This window comes from Haliaeetus albicilla, chromosome 13, assembly GCF_947461875.1.
Source record: "Haliaeetus albicilla chromosome 13, bHalAlb1.1, whole genome shotgun sequence".
Taxonomy (NCBI): Eukaryota; Metazoa; Chordata; class Aves; order Accipitriformes; family Accipitridae; genus Haliaeetus; species Haliaeetus albicilla.
The window spans coordinates 7356907-7365352 of NC_091495.1; positions in this window are offsets into that span (position 1 = coordinate 7356907).

Here is an 8446-nt window from a genome sequence, read left to right on the forward strand (position 1 = left end):
CATGTAAAACCTCTCAAGTGTGTGGGTGGAGAATATCTTGCACTGTCTCTATATAACCAAAAATTCCAACACTGTTTTCTGGTGGGGAAGTTCCCTAAAATTAGAGGAAAATACTTTGATAATGCTTTTACATTTTTAATATTTCATAAAAGCTAAGCACAGGATTATTTTATTTTTTTTAGAATTGTATTTAAAACAGCAGTTCTACCTTTCTGTATATAAAAATATAAGCGATAACTATGTTATGGAGTACCATGAGAAAAGTATTTCCTGCCCCTTCGTGGGTGTGGGGAAACCTTTTGAAGAAAAGACTGAAGTTGCCCAACTGGATTGGTACTCCATCTTCTTTTTTTGTGTATGTGGTTGTCGTATTCACATCCATGTTTCTCCTCAGAAGACTATCCCATGCCACTGTAGCCCCATGTTTCGAGTAATTTTCCTCTTGTACCTTGAGGTAGTTTGTTCTCCTGCCATCTTGAACAGGGATGGTGTCATGGTTTAACCCCAGCCAGCAACTAAGCACCATGCAGCTGCTCTATCATTCCCCTCCTCAAGTGGACAGGGCAGAGAAGATATGACAAAAGGCTCGTGGGTTGAGATAAGGACAGGGAGAGATCACTCAGCCCATTACTGTCACAGGCAAAACAGACTTGACTTGGGGAAAATTAATTTATTGCCAATCAAACCATAGTAGGGTAATGAGAAATAAAACCAAATCTTAAAACACCCTCCCCCCCACCCCTCCCTTCTTCCTGGGCACAGCTTCACTCCCGAATTCTCTACCTACCCCCCACCAGCGGTGCAGGGGGACAGGGAATGGGGGTTATGGTCAGTTCGTCACACATCATCTCTGCTGATCCTTCCTCCTCAGGGAGGAGGACTCCTCACTCTTCCCCTGCTCCAGCATGGGGTCCCTCCCATGGGAGACAGCTCTTCACAAACTGCTCCAGCACGGGTCCCTTCCACAGCGTGCAGTCCTTCAGGAGCACGCTGCTCCAGCGTGGGTCCCCCACGGGGTCACAAGTCCTGCCAGAAAACCTGCTCCAACGTGGGCTCCTCTCTCCACAGATCCGCAGGTCCTACCAGGAGCCTGCTCCAGCGTGGGCTTCCCACGGGGTCACAGCCTCCTTCGGGCATCCACCTGCTCCAGCGTGGGGTCCTCCCTGGACCTGCAGGGGGATATCTGCTCCACCGTGGACCTCCATGGGCTGCAGGCGGACAGCCTGCCTCACCATGGTCTTCCCCACGGGCTGCAGGGGAATCTCCGCTCCGGCGCCTGGAGCATCTCCTCCCCTCCTTCTGCACTGACCTGGGGGTCTGCAGGGCTGTTTCTCTGACATGTTCCTCTCTCCGGCTGCCGTTTCTGTGCCCCCTGCAACTTTTTTTCCTTCTTAAATATGTCATCCCAGAGGCGCTACCGCCATCGCTGATGGGCTCGGCTGTGGCCAGGTCTATCTTGGAGCCGGCTGGTGTTGGCTCTGTCAGAGACAGGGGAAGCTTCCAGCACCTTCTCACAGAAGCCACCCCTGTAGTCCCCCGTCCACCCCCCAGCTACCAAAACCTTGCCACGCAGACCCAATATAGATGGGAAATGACACAATCTGTTCGTGGTCACAGGCAGGCGGACTACAGCAAAACCTTTTTATGTCTTTTACAGTGTTGCATATCAAATTACGTACACTTGGTGGAGCAGGTTATTTACTAGTTGCTTTTTTACTTCACAGCATCAGCTCTGCACGTTCACATCAATGTATAGTTCAGTTCCCTTCTCAGCCTCGGCTGAAGAAAGGAAAGCAGAACATGCAGCAGTAATGCCTTAAAGAAGAGCTATTGGATCATAAGCCCATCCTGGGGACCTGTGTGAAATGTAGATGGAGATGACTTGCAGTTGAAAATGGGGATTTCTGAGCCAGTAATATTTCCCTTGTAAAATATTTCTTGTGGAAGACACAGATGCCAAGAGAATTTCAGTCAGTCCATGCAACAGCCATGAGAAATGTCTCTGCAGATGTTCAGGAGAAATACTTAACAGAGATCCCAAGGGTGAGAAACATGACTGATCATATATTCATCAGCAGAAACATACTCTGACACTTAAAGCGATACATATATATATATATATATATACACACACAATGCCTTGTTCACTCTACACAACCAAATATTAATGTGACCAGACTGTCTCGAGAACGCTGAGACGTGAGCTGTGCACAGGTAAGCTTGTCCACTCTTCTAGGACAAGCTTCCCAGGACTCCCGTTCGGTGCTTGTATTCCCTGTTGGAGCTGTATATTGCCAGGGTTAGTCAGCCTGGCTGAGAACCGTCTTGCTCCTGTATTTCAAACTGCAGAAACTTCTAATTGTTAATCACCTGACCAGACAGAGAATCCATCTAAAGCTTAAAATCAGATGAAGTGAATTCCTGTGAAAAGTACTGTAATACCTGGTAGATCCTTAGGAATATAAGCACAAATCAATGAGCGGAGCAAGGGAAAAAAAGGAAAAAGGTTGAACTCAAAGCCACATTGAAATTCAAACCATTTGCTTTTGGCAACATAGCTTTAAAAAAATCCAGTACTGTAACTATCAATAGAAAAGCCTTTGTACTGGTAAGACAAACGATGCTCATGCAAAGTTGGGTCAAATAGAATAATGGTTTAAAGAATCAAAGCAGAACTATTTCATGCTCTTTTCTACTTGTGATTTTATAATCTTGTCAAGACTTCTCTGAAAGCAAACTGATACTGTAGACAAAAGACTGCCATTGGACTCAGATGGTGATTTCTGTATGTGTCTATATCTGCTTATCACAGCCTTCAGGGAATGGAACTTCGCCAGACTTAAAAACTCTCAATTCTCACCAAAATAAATGGGAGTTGAAAGTCTTAGCAGCTAATAATACTGTGTCTGTGGAAGGGCAAATTTGGAACCAATCAAGAAGGACATCGTACCTGAGCATATTCTGCAACAATCCTTGTTTCTACAAGGGTGATTTCTTCATCTTATTTAACAAGTATTGAAATCTTTTTCACAGCCAGTGTCTCTGCAGCTTCCACAGTGTCTTCTGTCTCTTGCTTTAGGAAAAAATCTTTTTGGTAGGAAAACACTTCCTTGACAGAATTTCAAGAAAATATGACAGAGTTACTGAGTGACTGACATCTCCAAAATGAGCCAACAAGGAACATCACTGGGTTTCACTGTGACTGAATCGCTTTCATGACACATGCACGCACACACATATATATGGAGTGATAGAGTCCTCAGATCAAACTGGTACGACTGAAAAAAATACAGAGGTTTCTATATGCTCATGAAGTGATGGGGAAAAAAAAAGGGTTTTCAATTTAATTTTTAAGGGCAAGCCACACATATTATATATAGGAATTAGATTTTGAGGCAAAATAATAGAAGATGACACTGAAGATACAGAAAGATACTGAATAAAAACAACAATGTATTTTGAATTACCATTGTTTTTGTTCTATTTGAAGACCAAGGACAAGTAACTCATCCTGCATTTCTGCAACCAAAAGTGTTGCTTCTACGTTTGGTTAGACCATTATGAAAACAATCCCTAAAAATAAAATTAATTGCAATGTGCATTCCACAGTTGTATTCTTTTAAGTTTGCTGTTAGAAATAATAGCCCAGATTCAGCTCACTGTTTCAACCAGCTTTAATACTGAATAGCATCTGTTGGTGGAATGAAAGCTGAGATTCTGTGACAGTGGAAAATTGGCAAAACTTCCCCTCCACCAGCCCAGAGGACATCACGAGCAGCTGCACACGTGCAGCACAGCTTGCAGAGGTAATCGAGGACGTTCATCTACTCTTGCGGTAAGTCATAATTATAAATAATTGTGTGTGTCCCTGCCCTCGTTAAATTATAGGGAGATGTAATTTACACAGGCTTAGCTACTGCTGCCTAACAAATGCACTTAGGCTGGTTTTAATATCATATGGGGATAACCCCAAATGTAGAGCTGAAGCAATGATTAAATAAAAGATGGGGGTTTGGGTGCTTTAAGAAACAAATAGACATTGAACTTGTCACCATGGAGGCATTTATATTCCATAGTTACCTGCCGTAAACTTCAGACCGCTCCTCCCTGCCGCACGACGTTGGTGTACACGTGTGTGGAGGCAGGTTTCACGGGCAGAGATGAAGTTTTTCTCTATAAAGATCAGCGCTGCCTGCTGCGGTACCCCGGGGCTCCACGAAAAGTGTGTGACAGGTGAGTGATGCTGGTTTGTCACCTGTTAGGCAGAGGTTTCATTTCTGATACCCGTAGTCGTCTTCAGAAGGTACCTACGAACTCCTGGAGTGACTTAGTCCCACCGTGTTGTGCCGGTCAAGCGGTTCTTCGTTATCCTCAACGTGCTTTTGTGGGTTTCAGCACATGCCGTTAGATTTTGGAATAGAGTACAATTTAAGAAAGAAAAAAATGAAACCTGTGTATTTAAGGTTTTAATTTAGGTGTACTTCCGATTTAAATTTAAGTGATATTGTTACATGCACTGAAACACGCTATATTAGTATTTACATTAGCCACTTTTATGCTAAAGGAATACCGTATGATTACTGACAAGAAGGTTAAGCAATATAGATGGCTGAATTCTGCCTCTGGTTACAAAGTGATAAAAATGAAGCTGAATTACAATAGTGTACTTTAACGAAAAAAAAATCTGAATTGTTGAATTTAATAATACAGCTTTGCGTAAAATAGGCACTGATGTTGAAAAATGAAAGTCTTGTCATCATTAGTTTTGGGAAACATAAAAAAATTTCACTTCATGCCAAATGTATGCTCATTAAGTTGTCCTTTGATAAAGAGCAGCTTTGTGCAATAAGTATATTTTTAAAGTAAAAATTATTTTTCAGTGAGAAGCAATAATATCTTTATCCTGATTTTTTTTTTTAAATGACAAACATTTTTTTATGACAGTCTTGCGTCCTGTGGGCTGATATATTTTCCTGGTTATTCTGAGATTACAGTATTACAGCCACATTGATTTCCATGGAATAATTTCTGATTTGTACTCATGTAATCAGGCCAAGAAGGCTCAAATATTCCATTTAAACCATTTTTAATACAGTTGTAGATTTTAATGCACTTCTAGGTCTGAGTTCTAGACTAACTATAAATGGGAAAAATATAACTGTGAAGAAGGAAAGAAAGAGAGAAGATATGCTTTATTTATACCACCTCATTTTGATTAAAAATCAGTCATGGCTAAGGCAGGTTTTTGCAGCATGCAGGTGCTTTTTCAGGCCAGTTTCACAGCCGTTACATACAATGGCATTGGGTTCAAAACAGCTTTTTAGCTGCTTTTGAGAGTATGTTAAATTTACCACTTTTTACTATTGTTTCATTATTAACAATTTACAAAATTAGGCAATCATTTTTAAATCCTGTACTCTGACTATGCAAACCCATGGTTCGAAACATTATTTACCTTATCTAAAAGAAAAGCTACACATATTAAACGCTAAGGAAGGTTTCCTCTTATAGCACTATTTAAACCTGCAGCCCCTGTGTAGGCATAATTCTTAATCAACTGGTTTTCCGTATTTGTAAGAATATTAGGAATTCATCTCAGCTATAGTGGAAGTTTATCAGCAGATGACCACTTTGGTCTTTTCATGAAGAGAAAATGCCAACAAATTTATAATATCAAATGCATCTATAATATCAAATATCAAGTGGCCCAAGCCAATGTACTTCTTTGGATACAACAGAATTAAACTTGCACTTTAAAAACCATAAATGAAACAGAGAAAACTGACTCGAGAGACTAATTTTCTTCTGAAAAATTACTAAATGGCTAAATGTAAGTTTCAACGTTTTAAATAATTAATGTTTAACATATAACCTGCAGAAAAATTAAAAGAATAGCTTGTCTGCTATGAGTAATTAAGCTTTTTCAGCAACAGCTGTAAGATTCACAGCAGTATCATCCAACTTCTCCTTCTCATACAAATCAAGCACTTCTCCAGAAGTCAGATGGCAGCTTAAACCTCCTAAAAAACATTCCTAGTAAAGGACATCAATTAATCATCTTCCCATCCCTGAGAGCATCAGGGCTGAGAAAACTCTGAAACAATTTGACATGTTTAAAGAGAAAACTGTTTTGAAGAGGGAAGGTCTTGTCCTGCTACTGTGCAAAAAGGAGAGAAGCTGAGGCTATAATCTCCGGGTTTAGTTTTTCTAAAACATTTTGAGTGCTTAGAAAAGCAAGAATTTGTCAGGGGGTACTCTGCTGGAAAGGCAAGACCTCTAGAATGAAAAATTCCTAATCAATTTATAACATTATTTAGCATTAAAATAATTCCATTTGGAATACAAATTTCAGGTTATTAGGATGAAGAAGCTAAAGACTTTTACGTTAGCTCAATTTTTTTAAGATGCACTTACTAGGCAGACTGCAGAGAGGCAGATAGCTTGAAGTAACCTTCATCAGATCAAGTGAGGATTATAAATGAAAAACTGTTTTCACAGGGATCACACATTTTTACTTCTAGGATAATTCAGAAGAGATTCTTTTTCTTACCAGCACTGTGTGGTCACCTGGCTGTCAGAAAACCCTTGCTGCCCCTCTAACATGTTCAGCAGCTTCCATGGACACTGTGGGAGTCTGGGAGAGAGTAAGAAATCTTCATTCTATGAGAAAGCAACCACATGACATTTGTTGTAACTAACTAGGAAAAAAGAGTTGAAATTGGTGAATGAATGTAGAAAAGCTGGAAAGGACGGGCAATTCTTGCTGCTAAGCAATCTAGGTATTTTTTTCTTCTCTCTTTAAACCTCTTGGTTCCTTTTTTGAAATAGTTACTTGTAAAGAACAAGGCATGGCCCAAATCCTGCACGTTTTTTCTGTTCCAGGTACTGAAGAACCTGAGTTTCCCATGCTTCTTCCCGTCACGGCCTCACTGATGCCGCCAGCGCTATGCAGACTCCCTGCGTGGATTACAGGAAAGTTACAGCTGTGCACAAACAGAGGCAGGTGGACTAACAATAATGCGGATTTAGAAAATTTTTAAACAACCCTTACAATTGGACTCCCTTTAATAAGCTTCATGGTGTTATTAGGATTTGTGTGTAAAAAGTGTGTTATTTTTTAATTATCCGGATTCTGAGAAGTGACATAGCCAATGCTGGGCTTGACAAGTCTTCTGTTATCAGAAGTCTCAAAAGCCCAGCAACAGATTTTAGGATAGAAAATTTGAACATTAATCATGCAGCAGTTGCATTGGCTTGAAGCGGCCGTAGCAGGATCAACAGCTAGAGTGGCAACATAAGTATTTCAACCATATTTCTGGCTTCTGGATCTGAGGCTCTCAGAGGAGTAGCCTGCAAAGAAAAGCTGTCAGTCCTCAATCGGCTTGAGAGAGCCAACTGTCAGCCCAGTGCAAATGCCTTTCCCTACATCAAGAAGTAACCTGAGCCTTAGTCGAGCTGATGAACCCGCAGTCCTCCTCACAGTCCAAACCAATGAGCAACCACAAAAGAGCTTCAGCGGTTCATTGCAATCACCCTGACACTAAGGAAAATGGTGCGAGGTGCCTTCCGCGAGTTCCTAAAGCACGGTCGATGCTGCAGTGCTGGTCATCTCCCCTTTAAGTCAACGGGACACAAATTATGAAAATTACGCAATGAATGTTTATTCAATAAACAAACAGGATACTAATTAATTTTCTTGTAATGTTTTTGATCCTTCAGACTGAACAGATGTAACTGTTCCATAGATCCAAAAGTGCTAATCTAGAGATCAAAGTGCCAAAGCTGCAACGTCTTTCTGTTCCTTTCAATCGTGCAGTGAAGAAACAGAAAGTCTTCAGCAGTGCCAGAAAGAGTAGGGTCCTGTACAAACGTCATTACTACTAATTATTTCTAATTAATCCTGATCACTAGTTATTATTAAGCACAAAATTATTATTAAACCTGTAATCAAAACTGCCTATATTCTAATTTCTTTAGATTTGTTTGTCTTGATCTCTATTCAAAAGAAAACCTCCACCAAAGACTCACGTAGCCCCATAACCAGCGAGGGAGAGCAGATGTTACAGCTGGAATGGTATGTCCCCACGGTTATTTGTTTGTCTCCAAAAATTCATGGTTCTAAGGCTTCCAAAATGAAACACATTATTTTTGTATTTAATAGCACTCGGTAAATTTTTCTTTTATGAGTTTTCCCAATCACTGTTTGAATCCATATAAACTCCCAGTTGTTGTACATTAGCGAAGTCTGAAGGCACACTGGAAAGAGTGCAATCCAGGAAAGAACGACGCTCTCAAAGTGAGCATCAGGCCAAGACTTTTAAATCACGAAAGAAGAGATATTATCCTGTTAAAGCACAGAAAAATTCATCCAGCGGCTTTATTCTGTACAGCGAGAACTGCTGCTCTCCCCTGTTTAAAGGACGGCGTTTAGGGAGCTCTGCCTGTT